The following is a 16,465-nucleotide window of genomic DNA, read 5'->3' as shown; positions in this document are numbered from 1 at the left end:
GATATTACTCTTTGTCACGTTTACATGGCCGTCCGTCACTGTCACATGGAGGCCTCTGAAAATCAGTGCTGGGTTAATATTATGCCAGCTTCAACTGAGAGGTTGTCCATTTTGGATGCCACACCACTTTACAGTTAATTTTTGTTAATTTTTATTTACTTATTTTTTCTCTTTTCTTTGTGTTTAAAATAATTTTTCTCTTTTCTTTGTGTTTAAAAAATATTTTTGTAAATATTTTTGTAAAAATTTTTGCAAGTTAGTTAATTTTTTATTTATTTTTTTCTACGTGTGGTGTGATCCAAATAAAGGCTATCTATCTATCTATCTATCTATCTATCTAACAGGCGCGTTAACACAGGAGACAGCTCCGCTGCGCACTTCTTCAGCACTATGGCTGGTATTCCATCGGGACCGCTAGCTTTCCGTACATCAAGTGATTGCAGCTCCGCACGCACATCACGTTCCTGATTTTAATGTCAGGCATCGTATGGCCACATGCAGGTATTGTAGGTGGCAGTGCACTACAATCGTCGATGACGGAATTGTCGGCAAAGAGTTTAGCCAGGAGATCAGCTTGCTCTTGCGGACTGTGAGCTAGCGATCCGTCCGGATTTCTGAGAGGTGGCAGCGAAGGTTGGCAGAAATTGTTTTGCACAGACTTGATCAGACGCCAGAAGCTACGGGAGCCATGACCAATCTGTACAATGCGCTGTGCATCCGCTCTCGTGTATGCCTTTCTACAGGACTTGGAATTTTTATTATAGTTTGCTTTCAGTGAGTCAATGTTAGATGCCCCGCTAATACAGCCGTTGATCCACTTGCGATATGCCGCCTGCTTAGATGATACAGCATCGGCACATTCACGAGTGAACCAACGGTTACGCGTACTCCTACTGACGAGATCTGAGCTAGGAATGTAGTATTCCATTCCCAGCATGATCTCGCCAGCAACAGCGGCGTCACTAGCTGTCGGGTCATTCCCACTGAAGCAACGTTCCTTCCAAGGGACCGACGCATAGTAATCGCGCATACCGTCCCAATCCGCCGACTTATAGTGCCAAACGCGACGTTTGCATACCGCTAGTGGCGGCAGCTTGGCCTGTGGCACTCTGGTAGAAATAAGGCTGTGATCCGAAGAGCCAAGAGGAGCCTGAACCACAACCTGATATTCCACCGGGTGAGATATTCAAATAAATTTAAAGTGATAAATTACAGTGAAGTAGTGTTTTAAAGCAAAAACTCTGTATCACAATCAGCTGTTCGTTTGTGTTTACCCTCCTAATAAAGCAATAACTAAATATAAATAATTGAACTATAAAAATAGTGAAACAGTGTGTGTGTTATAATCTGGATACACAACTTTTATATACAGGTTTCATTTTTATTAATATTCATATTTATTGAAAATAAATAAATTACACAATAGTTGTACAAAATATAATTATTAAGACACAAGAGACTTAATTTATAGTGCCACCTAGTAGTCATATCGAGAACTATTATATGTAATCAATACGACATTATGGCAAATAAATGTCATCATTGTGGTAAATTCCTGTCTGCGTCAGATGGCGCTAAGTGTACGAAATGTCCATCAATGTTCCATAGGGCTTGCGTAAATCTCAGCCCGGAATCTCGTATCCCCCAAAAATGGATGTGTCGTAGTTGCAAAAACAATGGTTCCATTAAATGTTTGTCGGCTTCTTCCTCCCTTGCTAACGCTGAAAGAAATGATGAGGAACTTAACGCAAATTCGTCCGATGAATCCTCTCTGGTCCGAAAAATAAAATTGTTAAGAGCCGAATTAGCCATGGTCTCTGGAGAGATGACATCTTTTAGACTCGAGCTAGCCAAATTAAATTCCTGTATCACAGAATTTAATAATCGCGTGGACATTATTGAGGAGCGTTTATCTTCATTGGAGCAGCAGAAAGCAGGTAGCAGCCTGAACCGGGACGGTATCTCTCATGAAGTAGTTGCTCAACTTCGTTCTGAGCTTAATGACCGGGAGCAAGAATGCTTCTCTAATGATCTGGAGATATCAGGCTTGGCAGAAAAGTCCGGAGAAAATGTGATTCAAATTGTCACATTGTGAGCGCGCAGCGATCGGGTCCGCGTCGCGATACTTTGAGTAGCGGCGAGTAGCCGCGCCCGCGTCCTATCACTGTACGGTTGACGCGGCGCGCATTGCGCGATGATATGTTACGAGCGGCGCGTGTACGACGAGGCGCCGACTCCTCGAGCGTTATAGACGGAGAGCCGCGCCGTTTCTACCGTTTCAATGAGCGCCTTACGAAATTAAATAAATTCATATTTTTCAAAGCCAAAGAAGAAGGCCGGAATAAAGGTTGGAAATACATTTGGACGAAGGGCGGGCGCATTTATGTTAGACGTACCTTTGATGCCCCAGTGCACCGAGTACGAGGAGAGGGTGACATCAAAAAAATTTTTGGAGACAGCTAAATTTGAATTTTAAGAGTTTCTTTATTCTAAGTTACTTTTATTATAGATACTATGTTGTTTGCTTCAAAGCTCTGTATCGATACTCTAATGAAAAGTTTTTATTACTGTATTATTGTAAATTATTATATTTAATTATTTTTAAATCTAGTAATGATATGATGAAAAACATTTTACCTTTTGTAATTTTAAATATTTATGGCAATTTGCATTATTATAGTTTTATTACAAAAAGTGGTGTGACATTCAAAAGCTCCCATGTGATATACGTTGAAATAAATTATTTTAACATATCTTTAAAGCCATCCAATTACGTTTTTCTAATAATTTTAAAATCTTTAATATTAGGAACTTTATATATAAGTATATGTGCATATACGAGAACAATCACGTATACATCATGTTTATATATGTGTAAGCCTAATTTTATAAGCATATATGGGTGTTTTCAATGGTACTTATCTCCCAATGCATTTACTGTTATAGTACACTATAAATGGGGGGCGTAAAAAATATTAAAATTGGATTTTTAAACCCTGGTTCACTTAGTACACACCACGAAGAATTATTAGTTGCCTTAGAACGACACAACGTTGACATTTTGGCTCTTAACGAGACATGGCTTCGGGGTGGAGAGGAGGGGCGCGCACCGAAGGTCGCGGGTTACCGTCTGTGTCATATACCCAGACCGGAAACAATGCGTTCGCGTGGCGGCGGTGCAGGATTTTATATCAGACGAGGGCTGTCTACACAGATTCTCAAATATCCAATTGAATCTAGGGTTGAACAGATGTGGCTTAGGACTCGGCATAGTAATAAAACTATTATAATTGGTACAGCTTATAGACCACCATGGTTAAACGTGCAAGAATTCCTAGATGCTTTAATCGAATCGATTGCGTCTTTGCCCCTTTATGATTATATTATTTTATTGGGTGATTTCAACATTAATCTCCTGAATAAACAAGACAATCACTCAATCCTTTTTAACAACTTTTTGGATTATTTTAGCTTAATACAACACGTTTCCGAGCCGACACATTTTACTAGCCATAGCGAAACGTTGATTGACCTTGTCTGTTCAAATATAAACCATATTAAGGTTAATGTCGATTATGTAAATAGTCTGAGTAGTCATTCTTTCCTTTCATTTGAGCTTAATATTGTGAAAGTAAAAATTCGCCCGAGAAAAAAGCTATTAAGACCTATTAGAGATATAAACATAGACCAGCTTAAGGTCCTGTTGGAATGCATTGACTGGCATACATATTCTAATCCCGATTATTGTATAGATTTTCTCGTTTCTCATTTTACAACTAACATAATGCATATTTTTGACACCTTAGCTCCCCTTAAAACCATATATATAAGACATAATCATTACCCTTGGATTACTTTTGCTATTAAACGTATGATGAAATGTCGCGATGAAGCTCATTGCAAATTGCGTATAGATGAGAGTGAGGCCAATAGAGAAAATTATAAAAAAATGAAAAAATTTGTAGATGATGCAATTGCAAATGAAAGAAATGCCTACTTTAACTCATACATTAATTGTAATTTAAAAAACTCTAAAGTCATGTGGAAACATTTTAAAAACCACCTTGAGGTAAAACCTAAGTCGGATCTAATCTTACCTAGTCATCTTAACGATCCTCAGGTTATAAACAATCATTTTCTAAATATTCCTGGTAATGATTATGTCTCCCCGCAAATTATTCAAAAGTATTCTTCATCAAAATTCTGTACAGAAACCTTCCACCTAAAAACCGTTAATGAAGATACTGTGTCAAAAATTATCCATAAGCTCAAATCGAACGCCATCGGTAAGGACGGAATCTCTTTGGATATGATTTTGATGACACTTTCTTCCTCCCTCCCTGCTATAACAAAAATTATCAATAAATCTATTCAGTCTAGCAACATTCCTGACCTATGGAGGGAGGCTCTTATTAAACCTATACCAAAATTGAATAATCCAGTTTCATTGTCTGATTTGCGTCCTATCAGCATACTCCCATGTTTATCTAAAGTACTGGAAAAAGTAGTCTACATCCAACTATCTGAATTTCTAGAAAACAATAATATCCTACCTGATGTTCAATCTGGCTTTAGAAAGCATCGTAGTACTACTACCGCACTCACCACGGTTGTAGATGACATACTTAGTGCCCAGGACTCCGGTAAAGTTACCCTGCTGGTTTTGTTAGATTACTCTCGAGCGTTTGAAACTATAAATATCTCTTTACTTGTTGCAAAACTGGCGTACTATGGTTTTGATAAAACCGCTATAGATTGGTTTGCAAGTTATTTAACTTATAGAAGACAATCAGTGGAATTAATAGGTGAAGATGGCACTATAGCATGTTCTCCGTGTCGTCCAGTAACACGAGGCTTGCCCCAAGGCTCAATCTTAGGGCCTTTATTGTTTATATTATATACAGCGGACGTAACGAGTTGTATTATAAATAGTGATTGTCATGTTTATGCGGACGATTTACAAGTTTATACATCATTTCACTTGTCGAACCTAGAGGCTGCCGTTAAAAACTTAAATGATGATTTAAATAGAATATTTGCATGGTCACAATCCCACACCCTAGTTTTAAATGCGAAGAAGACTAAATATATGATATTTGGCACAAAAAAACAAATTAAACAATTATCTAGTTATAGCCGTATTATATCTATAAACGATGAAATTATTGAAAGAGTCACCGAAGCTAAAAATCTAGGCGTCATTATGGACGAAAACTTGCGTTTTGAAAAACAAGTAAATAATACCGTTCGTAACTGTTTTTACCGTTTAAAATTACTGTACCGTGTACGAGAGTCTCTATCAAACGAATTACGTCTTACACTGTGTGAGTCGCTGGTGCTGTCAAAATTAAATTATGCCGATACAGTGATAGGGACACGAATGCTTGCTCGCTCAAAAACGGCCATTCAAAAAGTACAGAATACCTGCGCTCGTTATTGTTTTAACATTCCGCCACGTGCTCATGTAACGCCTTACATTAATGAAGCCAAATCTTTAAGGACTGACTACCGCGGACAATTGCATTTCGCTTTACTTCTATTCGGAGTCATAAAATCCAAATCACCAGGATATCTCTATGATAAGCTTTTGTGGTCATCGGCCGTAAATACAACTCACTCCACCAGGGCGAATTCCTATTTGCTGCTTGTGCACCCACATCGTACTGCAGCCTTTCGTGGAAGCTTCAAATACGCCGCGACCAAATGTTGAAACAATCTGCCGCCCCCACTTCGTAACCTAAAATCATTGCATACGTTTAGACTAAGATATAAGTTATATTTATTTAACCTACAGACTGAACTTTAATTTTCTCATTCGCATATTCGTGTATATTGATAATAAATAATTCATAGTATACAAAATTGAAAGAAACATGTTTGACGATATAATTATTTAATTAAAAATGAACCTATAATTGCATGGCCAATTTGTTTCATGCAGATTGTTCATGTCATATTGGTTGCGGAGTGTCTGCCTCCACTGTAGGTTTTAGGAATACCATTATCGCCGTCTCTAAAACAACAGAAATTTGGGCATAAATATATTTTATTACTAGCTGTACCCGCGACTTCGTCCGCGTAGAATTTAACAAAAAAGTTAATCATTTTTATTATCATTTTTTTCTAAAATAAAAGCAGCCTTAGTTATTCCTTATTACATCAGCTACCTGCCAATAAAAGTCCCGTCAAAATCGGTCCAGCCATTAGGCCAGCCAATAGCCAACAAACAGACAAACAGACAGACAAAAATTGTAAAAAAAAATATTTCGGATTATGTACCGTATATATATTCATATGCATGTAGTAAAAAGCGGTTATTTCGATATTAAAAACAGACACTCCAATTTTATTTATATGTATAGATTATCATTTTTTTTCTAAAATAAAAGTAGCCTAAGTTACTCCTTATTAGATCAGCTACCTGCCAATAAAAGTCCCATCAAAATAGGTCCAGCCATTTCAGAGATTAGCCGGAACAAACAGACAAACAGACAGACAGACAGACAAAAATTGTAAAAAATGTTATTTCGGTGTATGTACCGTATATATATTCATATGCATGTAGTAAAAAGCGGTTATTTCGATATTAAAAACAGACACTCCAATTTTATTTATATGTATAGATTGATATTATCTATGTAAATTACATGGTTAATCTGTAAACACAAATAACGTAATATATTTATGTAAAGCAAAAACAAAGATTAGGTCTTAAGTACTTACCTATTCTCGCTTCTCAGAATGCTCATTCGCCGTGTTGTTTCTTAATAGCATTGGCCGCCATTACTTCCCATGGCGTTGATCGCTGAGTTTGAGTCGGAGTCATATTAATTTTCAAAAATACCGCCTAAATGTCAACTTTTTTAATCTGTATATCGGATTTAATCTCCTATTTTTTTATAATCGTATATGTATTTCAGATAACGACTTTAGTTTTAAGTTTTATTAACTTGTAATTTAATAACTTGTTTATACGTAACAATCTACCACTTTAATATTTGATATTACTCTTTGTCACGTTTACATGGCCGTCCGTCACTGTCACATGGAGGCCTCTGAAAATCAGTGCTGGGTTAATATTATGCCAGCTTCAACTGAGAGGTTGTCCATTTTGGATGCCACACCACTTTACAGTTAATTTTTGTTAATTTTTATTTATTTTTTTTTTCTCTTTTCTTTGTGTTTCCATAATAATGCAATTCCCATTTTACATCCAATTATATTTAATAGATATAGATTAAATAAAATTGGATGCAAAATATTTTTGTAAATATTTTTGTAAGTTAGTTAATTTTTTTTTTTTTTTTTCTACGACATAAACTAACTTAAACTCTGTGTTACTTTTGTCATTTCGTTTTTATCTTCTTATTTACTCATGTGGTGTGATCCAAATAAAGACTTTATCTATCTATCTATCTATCTATCTATATACGCTGGCATTTGTAAGGTGTTCAGACTTTGTGTCAAGGATTTTGGCACGATACCTGTGGATGATAGGACTATTGGGACTTTGTGTACTGTTTGTGCTTTCCATTGCGTTTTAATTTCTATGGCGAGATCTTGATATTTACTTAACTTTTCAGATATTGTGGTTTGTATGTTATGTGAATTAGGAACGGCTATATCGATAAGATAAACGATTCTATTGATTTTATCATGAACGGTAATATCTGGTCTATTATAACAGATAGTTTTGTCAGTTATTATTGTTCTATCCCAGTAGATTTTGTGGTTTCTAGTGTCTAATACACTTTCCGGTTTATATTTGTAATATGGATTCATTTCTGTTATAAGTTTATATTTGTATGCTAAATGTTGGTGTATGATTGCAGCCACTTGATCATATCGATGCTGATAATCGGTCTGTGCGAGAGATTTGCAAGCCCCCGTTATGTGCTGAATAGTTTCAGAGGCTGCATTACATTGTCTAGATAAGTCAGTAGGTTGATTATTATCCTTCATTATGTACTTCCTATAGTTACGAGTTGCTATTATTTGGTCTTGAATGGCGAGCATAAAACCTTCGGTCTCAGGGAACAGTTCACCTCGTTTGAGCCATTCGTTCGACTTCTCTTTGTCGACGTGGGGTTGTTTCAAATAGGCTCGGTGCCTCCCATGCAGTGTTTTTTCAGCCCATGCCAACATTTGTTGTTGTTTACTTATGATATGTTCGTTTACTTGAGTGTTTTTGTCATGTAGGTTTAATGGTGTAAGCTTTTTGTCTATTTCTGTTGCGTGTCTATGTAGAGGTGAGTGTTTGGATTTATCATGGAAGTATGGTCTGAGTGAGAGTATCTGCTTATTGTGTAAATTGTGTATGTCTGTTAATCCCCTTCCTCCTTCTTTGCGTGGTAGTGTGAGCTTTTGAATACAAGATTTTGTCATCCAAAATTTTCTAGTTTTCTAGTTTCCTATATTTAGTGAAGTGCGTGTTTATAGTACGCTGCAATTTTTTTATGTCACTTTTTGACCATTGTATTATTCCGAAAGAGTACGTAAGTAAGGGTATGGCAAATGTGTTAATAGCTTTTATTGTGTTTTTAGAGTTAAGGTGTGTCTTTAATACGAGATTTAATAGGTGTGTCTTTAATACGAGAATTTTGTAAGCAGTTCTTGTTTTGTCGTAGTTTGTAGTATTTGCCTAGATTGTTTAAAACCAAGGTATTTATATGTGCTTAGTTCATCCATTGGTTCAATTTGTTCACCAGTTTCGAGTGTGTAGCTATTATTAAGGATTTTTCCTTTCGAGATTGACAGAATTTTGCACTTGTCAACTCCGAATTTCATATGAATATCTTTTGAGAACTGTTCCGTAATGCTTGCTAACTCAAGCAGCGTGTTTTTGTCAGTGGAGTAAAGTTTTATATCGTCCATGTACATGAGGTGTGATAAGTTATATTGGGTGTTATTACCGTAAAGTGTGAATCCTGTATTGGTTTTATTTAACAAGAGTGAAAGAGGATTTAAGGCCAAGCAAAACCAGAGGGGGCTCAGAGCGTCTCCTTGAAAAACTCCTCGTTGGATACAAATTGGTTCAGTAGTTTCATTCAGATTTCATGGACGATTGTTTTATTTTTAATACAGTTTGCCAGTTTTGCATAGAATTTTGAAGAAATGATATGAGGGTTGGGTTTATTTTATACAATTTTAAGACATACAATAACCAGCTATGCGGGACTAAATCAAAGGCTTTTTGATAATCAATAAACATAGTATGGATATCTGATTTTGATTTTACCGCACTACTTAAAATGATTGCATCAAAAGTAAGCTGCTCCTTACAACCTTGGCTATTTTTTCTACACCCCTTTTGCTGTTCGGCTAATATATTATGTTTAGTTAAATGTTTGTATATTTCTTTACTTATGCAAGCTGATAAAATTTTATATATGGTTTGTAAGCAAGTTATTGGTCGGTATTTATCTGGATTTGTGGTATCGTGTTTATCTTTAGGTACTAAGTATGTGATTCCATGTGTTATATATTTCGGTAGTAAATGTGGTGATTGAATGAATGTATTTAAGTACTTATGTATGTATGAGTGGAGTATGCCGTGGAGTACCGGCTTAGAATAGTACTCAATCTTATCCCGTGGGTATCGTAAGAGGCGACTGAGGGACGGGGAAAAGGGGGGATGGGCAGCAGCGTCCCCCCTCCCATAAACATCTTACCCCCCTACTGCGCTCGCCAACACGCCTGCCCAGCGCGGCGAGTATGGGCAAACCCCTCCATTAATGGCAGATGCGCCCAAAAAAAGGCCCCCAGTTACCGGCAAGCCCGCTAGGCCCGACCAAGGTAGCGGTCGCGGTATCGGCAGGGCAGGGGGTGCTAAGAATCACCGGTTCACGGCAGGCTACCGTATAAAACGACTGAACATGGCAACGTATAATGGACGCTCGATGAGGCTGGACCATCACCTCGCCGAATTAGAAGTAGAGTTAAGTCATATAAACTGGCATATACTGGGGTTATCTGAAGTCCGAAGACAGGGGGAGGACACGATAACTCTAGAGTCCGGTAACTTACTCTACTTCCGCGAAGGTGATAACCTCTCCCAGGGTGGTGTCGGTTTTCTAGTCAAAAAGGATCTCATTAGCAGCATTGTGGAAATCAGTAGTGTGTCGAACCGGGTAGCGTACCTTGTCCTAAAACTTTCCGACAGGTACTCCCTGAAGGTCGTACAGGTATATGCGCCAACTTCGACATACTCTGATGATGTGGTCGAAGCGATGTACGAGGACATCGCAAAGGCCCTCAACGACACCTCGAAGGCCCACTACAATGTTGTTATGGGGGACTTTAATGCTAAAGTGGGAGTACAAGATAGCGGTGAATCGAAAGTCGGACCTTACGGCTTGGGCTGCAGAAATCACAGGGGGCAACCCTCTTATGCGCCATTACTCCGAGGAGCTCCCGGTCGTTGACCAAGGAGAGATTAGGGCGACTCTAGAACAGCTTAAAAACAACAAAGCTCCGGGAGATGACGGAATCACAACAGAGTTGCTTAAGGCAGGCGGGACTCCGGTCCTGAAAGAGCTAGCAAGCCTCTTTAATTCCGTCATCCAACATGGCAAGACCCCGGAAACGTGGAGCGGGAGTGAGGTGGTACTGTTTTTCAAGAAAGGTGATAAAACCCTCTTGAAAAACTACAGACCAATCTCCCTCCTGAGTCACGTGTATAAGCTGTTCTCAAGAGTCGTCACGAACCGTCTCGCCAGACGACTTGACGAGTTCCAGCCCCCAGAGCAAGCCGGCTTTCGATCAGGCTACAGCACCGTGGACCACATCCATACTGTTCGGCAGATTGTGCAGAAGACCGAAGAGTACAATCAGCCGCTGTGTATGGCATTTGTGGACTACGAGAAAGCCTTCGACTCCATCGAAACCTGGGCAGTGCTCGACTCATTGCAGAGATGTCATATCGATTGGAGATATATCGAGGTACTGAGATGTCTGTACAACGCCGCTACAATGACTATCCACATCCAGGACTGTAAGACGAAGGCGATCCAACTGCGCAGAGGGGTGAGACAGGGGGACGTAATATCCCCGAAACTGTTCACCAACGCGCTGGAAGACGTTTTCAAAACGCTGGATTGGACTAGGTATGGAGTCAATGTAAACGGCGAGTACATCTCACACCTTCGATTTGCCGACGATATCGTCATCATAGCAGAGTCGCTGGAACAACTCACCGAAATGCTGCGTAGCCTAGGCGAGTCTTCCCGGCGTGTCGGTCTCGGTATGAACTTGGACAAGACCAAGGTCATGTTCAATAGGCATGTCGTGCCGGGACCGATATACGTCGAGGGGAAACCTCTCGAAGTTGTTAGTGAATATACCTACCTAGGACAGATAATACAAGTCGGTAGGAACAACTTTGAGAAGGAAGCCGATCGAAGAATTCGCTTGGGATGGGCAGCATTTGGCAACCTTCGTCAAGTCCTCAAGTCGTCTATACCGCAATGTTTGAAGACGAAAGTCTTCAACCAATGCGTCTTACCTGCCGTGACATACGGTGCCGAAACGTGGACACTAACTGCGGGACTAGTCCACAAATTCAAAGTCGCTCAGCGTGCTATGGAGCGAGCTATGCTCGGAGTATCTTTGAAGGATAAGATCAGAAATGAGATTATCCGGAAAAGAACCGGAGTCACCGACATAGCTTGCAAAATTAGCAGGCTGAAGTGGCAGTGGGCTGGTCACGTATTTTTTTTTTTTTTTTTTTATATGCCCCGGGAAGGCAAATGACTCTACTCCACCTGATGGTAAGTGGTAGTAGAGTCCAAACGCGACCACGGCCAGTACAGTCGGGAAGAATGTTCTGTACTAGCCGTCCCCGCCTTGCCGGCCCGCAAGATGCCTCTTCACGCCTCGTTTGAAGGAACCCGGGTTGTAAGAGGAGGGGAACACGTGAGCTGGTAAGGAATTCCATTCTTTGGTAGTGCGACAAAGAAAGGAGTTGCCAAATTTCTTTGTGCGCGATGGAATTGATGTCACAGTTAGGCGGTGACATCGAGAACCAGCTCGCGTGGACTTAAGAAGGAAGGGGGAAGCAGGAATTAGAGAGAATAATTCCTCAGAGCACTCGCCGTGATACAGACGATAGAAAGCGCTCAGTGCTGCTATCTCACGACGCAATTGTAAAGGTTCAAGGGTGTTTGTGACCTTTACGTCGCCAATAATGCGTACTGCACGTCGCTGCAACCGGTCCAAGGCCTCCATAAGGTACTTAGCGGAGCCATCCCAAAGGTGCGAGCAATATTCAACGCAAGACCGTACCTGTGTTTTGTATAACAGGCACAGTTGTTGTGGCGTGAAAAAACGCCGCACCTTGTTCAGAACTCCGAGTTTTCGTGAAGCTGTTTTTATAATAGCCTCGATGTAATCCCTTGGACTAAGGTCGCAGCGAACGTCCATCCCCAGCATGGCGATTTTGCTTTGTATCATCAGCGGTGTGCCACAGAGGGAGGGATGAGGGTAAAATGGTGACTTTTTCGCTGTGAGAGCGCACACCTGTGTTTTCTTGGCATTAAACTCAACAAGATTATCAGAACCCCATTTGGCGATGAGCTCTAATGTCCTATCAAGTTCAATAACAAGATTCTCCCGCCTCTCCTCAGTTTCCGCCCGCCCAGCCACTGCGCGTCCGTGGTATCCACCATGCACTGTACTATCATCTGCATAGCAATGTATGTTCCCAAGAGAGAGCATATCATTGATATGCAAAAGAAAGAGTGTGGGAGATAGCACAGATCCCTGGGGGACGCCAGCATTCACTACATAGAATTGTGAAGCGCAACCATCTACTAAAACACGAAGGCTACGCTTGTGTAGGAAACTGGCAATCCAGGTGCATAGCTGAGCAGGCAGACCATATGCCGGTAGCTTGGAGAGAAGACTTCTGTGCCAGACCCTGTCGAAAGCCTTGGAGATATCGAGGCTGACAGCCAACGATTCTCCACGCTTGTCGATAGCTTCACCCCAGAGGTGCGTTACGTACGCTAGAAGATCACCTGTGGACCGTTTTGGTCGAAATCCGTACTGACGATCATTAATTAGACAGTGATCTTCTAGGTAATGGATCAGTTGGTTGTTTAAAATCCGTTCCATCACCTTACAAAGTACTGAGGTGATAGCTATTGGCCGATAATTTGCCGGGTCAGACCGATCCCCTTTTTTGGGAACCGCTTGCACATTAGCTCTTCTCCAAGCCTCCGGCACACATCCCGAAGAGAGAGAAAGTTGAAACAGGCGCGTTAACACAGGAGACAGCTCCGCCGCGCACTTCTTCAGCACAATGGCTGGTATTCCATCGGGACCGCCAGCTTTCCGTATATCGAGTGATTGCAGCTCCGCACGCACATCACGTTGCCTGATTTTGATTTCAGGCATCGTGTGGCCACATGAAGGTATTGTTGGCGGCTGCGCACTACAATCATCGATCACAGAGTTGTCGGCAAAGAGTTTAGCCAGGAGGTCGGCTTTCTCCTGCGGACTGTGAGCTAGCGATCCGTCCGGATTTCTGAGAGGTGGCAGCGAAGGTTGGTCAGGGCAGACTTGGTCAGACGCCAGAAGCTACGGGAGCCCCTAGGATGCGAAATAAGGTCATGACCAATCTGTACAATGCGCTGTGCATCCGCTCTCGTGTATGCCTTCCTACAGGACTTGGAATTTTTATTGTAGTTTGCTTTCAGTGAGTCAATGTTAGATGCCCCGCTAATGCAGCCGTTGATCCACGCGCGATATGCCGCCTGCTTAGATGATACAGCGTCGGCACATTCACGCGTGAACCAACGGTTACGCGTACCCCTATTGATGAGATCTGAGCTAGGAATGTAGTATTCCATTCCTAACATGATCTCATCAGCAACAGCAGCGGCACTAGCTGTCGGGTCATTCCCACTGAAGCAACGTTCCTTCCAAGGGACTGACGCATAGTAATCGCGCATACCGTCCCAATCTGCCGACTTATAGTGCCAAACGCGACGCTTGCATACTGCTGATGGCGGCAGCTTGGCCTGTGGCACTTTGGTAGATATAAGGCCGTGATCCGAAGAACCAAGTGGAGCTTGAACCACAACCTGATATTCCACCGGGTGAGAAGTCAGCAGAAGATCCAGTAGAGAAGGCGCTTGCCCATCAATGTCTGGGATCCTGGTGGGCTGATCAACCAGTTGGGTCAAGTCGTGTGTGAGAGCAAAAGCATGAGCAGTTCTTCCAGCATGGTCAGTTTTGAGGGATTTCAACCATGATTCATGGTGAGCATTAAAATCCCCCAAAAACACCAATTCCGCGTTAGGAAACTGCTCTTGCGCAGCATCTGCCACCCGACTAAGATGGTCGAATAATCGGCTTGTCTCCAAGTCACCATTGTGGGATCTGTAGAGGCACACGTAGACTCGACTCTGACGAACCAGGTCCACACGTACCACCAACATGGAGAAGGAGGGGTCCTCCAAGCAGCGCAATCGGTGACAACAAACATCCGCCCTGACGAACAAGCATGCTCCGGCTTTCGCTTTAAAAGATTCTTCAAGCATGTAGCCGGGATAGTTAAGGTAGCTGGTGTCGGCAGGGCGGAGTATTTGCGTCTCCGTGAGAAACAACATTGCTGGCCGTGCTGTCTCGAGATGGTGGTGGACAGCGTTGAGGTTAGCGTGGAGTCCTCGGATGTTAGAGAACTCGACCTCAAACAGCGTGGGTATGGTGGGGGTGTGCACCGCTGAACGACCGTTATTCCTTATTTGCGCTACCATTTGGAAATTAGGAAAAGAGACGTGAGGCGAGCGACGTATTGCCACGATAGGGATGGGCAAAGTATGGAGGCGTGTTTTCCCAAATGTTTGCCAAAAAGGAAAATATACTGATCCGCCGGACGGAAGGGCCCCCGAACCCCCCCGGAAGTGGCCGCCGGGACCCCACCTTCCGGTCACCAACCGGCACGACGGTCCACCCCGAGATTATGCGTGGCCTGGTGGGGCAGCCTCGAGAGCTGGTTAGGCACGCTCGGGCCCCTGTACTATGCCACGGGCGGCCAGCGGAACAGCCGTTTCTTCGGGTCTCCCTGTCCGGCAGGTCAATACAGTTTCCCCCGGCATTGGTTCAACAGCCGTCTCCACTGGACCAACACCCATCGCAGCAATACTCGCTCGGGCACTGGCTGTACGCTGGCTGACCTCGAAACGCGGCTGCAAGCCACTTCACGAGTTTTTCACCATGCGTACGGTGGTAACAAGCCAGGCGGATGTTAGCATCCTACCACCAGATGAGCAGATGGTCGCTCAGATATCCCTTAGTCGCCTCTTACGACACCCATGGGAAAGAGAGGGGCAGTGAAATGTATTCTTTCTCCGTCACTGCACGGATAAAATGTAAACGTATGTCGTAGGACCGATGGCCGTTGGAGCAGACGAGTCCTAGAGTGGAGACCGCGAATCGGCAAGCGCAGCGTAGGGCGCCCTCCAGCCAGGTGGACCGACGACCTTAAGAAGGTGGCGGGCACCAACTGGATGCGGAAGGCGGAGGACAAGGAGCTTTGGCGCACCTTGGGAGAGGCCTATGTTCAGCAGTGGACAACGATTGGCTGTTGATTGATTGATTGATTGATTGATTGATTGATTGATTGTATGTATGAGTGTATGCTACTAAATTTCTTGTACCAATAGTTGTGAATATTGTCTGAGCCTGGGGATTTCCAATTGTGCATTCGTTTGATGACATCTATACATGTTTCTATTGGTATGAAGTTGAACTCCATCTCTGGAATATGTGTAGTTATTTCGTTAACCCAGTCTGCATGTTCATTATGTTCTATGGGGTTTTCCCATGTCTTAGCCCAGAATTGTCGAAATATTTCAGGGGGAGGTATTTCTAGATTTTGCTCATTATCTTTGCAGTTAGATAATAAATTCTATAGAAGAATTTTTCATTGTTAGCAAATGTTTTGTTTTCTATTTTACGGGCAGTACACGTCAAATATATCTTAAGTCTACTAGCTGCTGCATTGAGTTTCTGTCTTAAGGTATCTAAGAAGTGTTCTATATGCGTGTTTGTATTTTCATATTGTGCGTGTGATTGATATTGTGTCTTTATGAGTTCTACTGCAGCTACTACTTTTCGGTTTCTATTTCCTTTAATAAATTGTGTTAACCTGCCTATATTGACTCGCAACTTCATTATTATATTTTCTAATCTTCTTTGCCAGCTAGGTTTTCTGTATGATTTGTTTTGATGGTTGTTTTGTGTTAAGAATGTCATTCTTGCCCCATTACATTTAGCTGCTGTCCATGCTGCACAGTAAATTATTGTCTGTAGAGTGATAAAATCAGTATCAGTGTTTACAAATTTTGTCAGTATCATTGTATCTATGTATTTCATTATTAATGAAAACTTTTTAGAAGTTCTTTGTTTAGGAATGTATGGTCTGCTAGTTGGTTCAGTATCACAAAAATGTTCTAGAGCA

The 16,465-nt window shown here is 41.8% G+C and overlaps 1 protein-coding gene across 3 annotated transcripts in view; it reads right to left on the bottom strand.

Moving 5' to 3' along the window:
* The window catches only part of LOC126778981 (GTP-binding protein 2-like), a 29,318-nt gene that overhangs the window by 10,622 nt on the left and 2,231 nt on the right, over positions 1 to 16,465 (bottom strand). The window contains exons 1-2 of one of the 3 annotated variants that reach the window (XM_050502726.1): positions 6,724 to 7,202; positions 5,910 to 6,013 (exon numbers count right to left, since the gene is read on the bottom strand). The exons of 1 other annotated variant lie outside the window; for it this stretch is intronic. The gene's annotated coding sequence lies outside the window, so the exon portion shown is untranslated. Of the gene's footprint in view, positions 1 to 5,909; positions 6,014 to 6,723; positions 7,203 to 16,465 lie in introns of those variants that run through there. One more of the 3 variants, XM_050502725.1, reaches the window with a different exon arrangement.

The sequence above is a fragment of the Nymphalis io genome, chromosome 28 (assembly GCF_905147045.1).
Source record: "Nymphalis io chromosome 28, ilAglIoxx1.1, whole genome shotgun sequence".
NCBI lineage: Eukaryota > Metazoa > Arthropoda > Insecta > Lepidoptera > Nymphalidae > Nymphalis > Nymphalis io.
The sequence above is the reverse complement of the archived record's forward strand: the minus strand, read 5'-3'. Positions and strand labels throughout refer to the sequence as shown.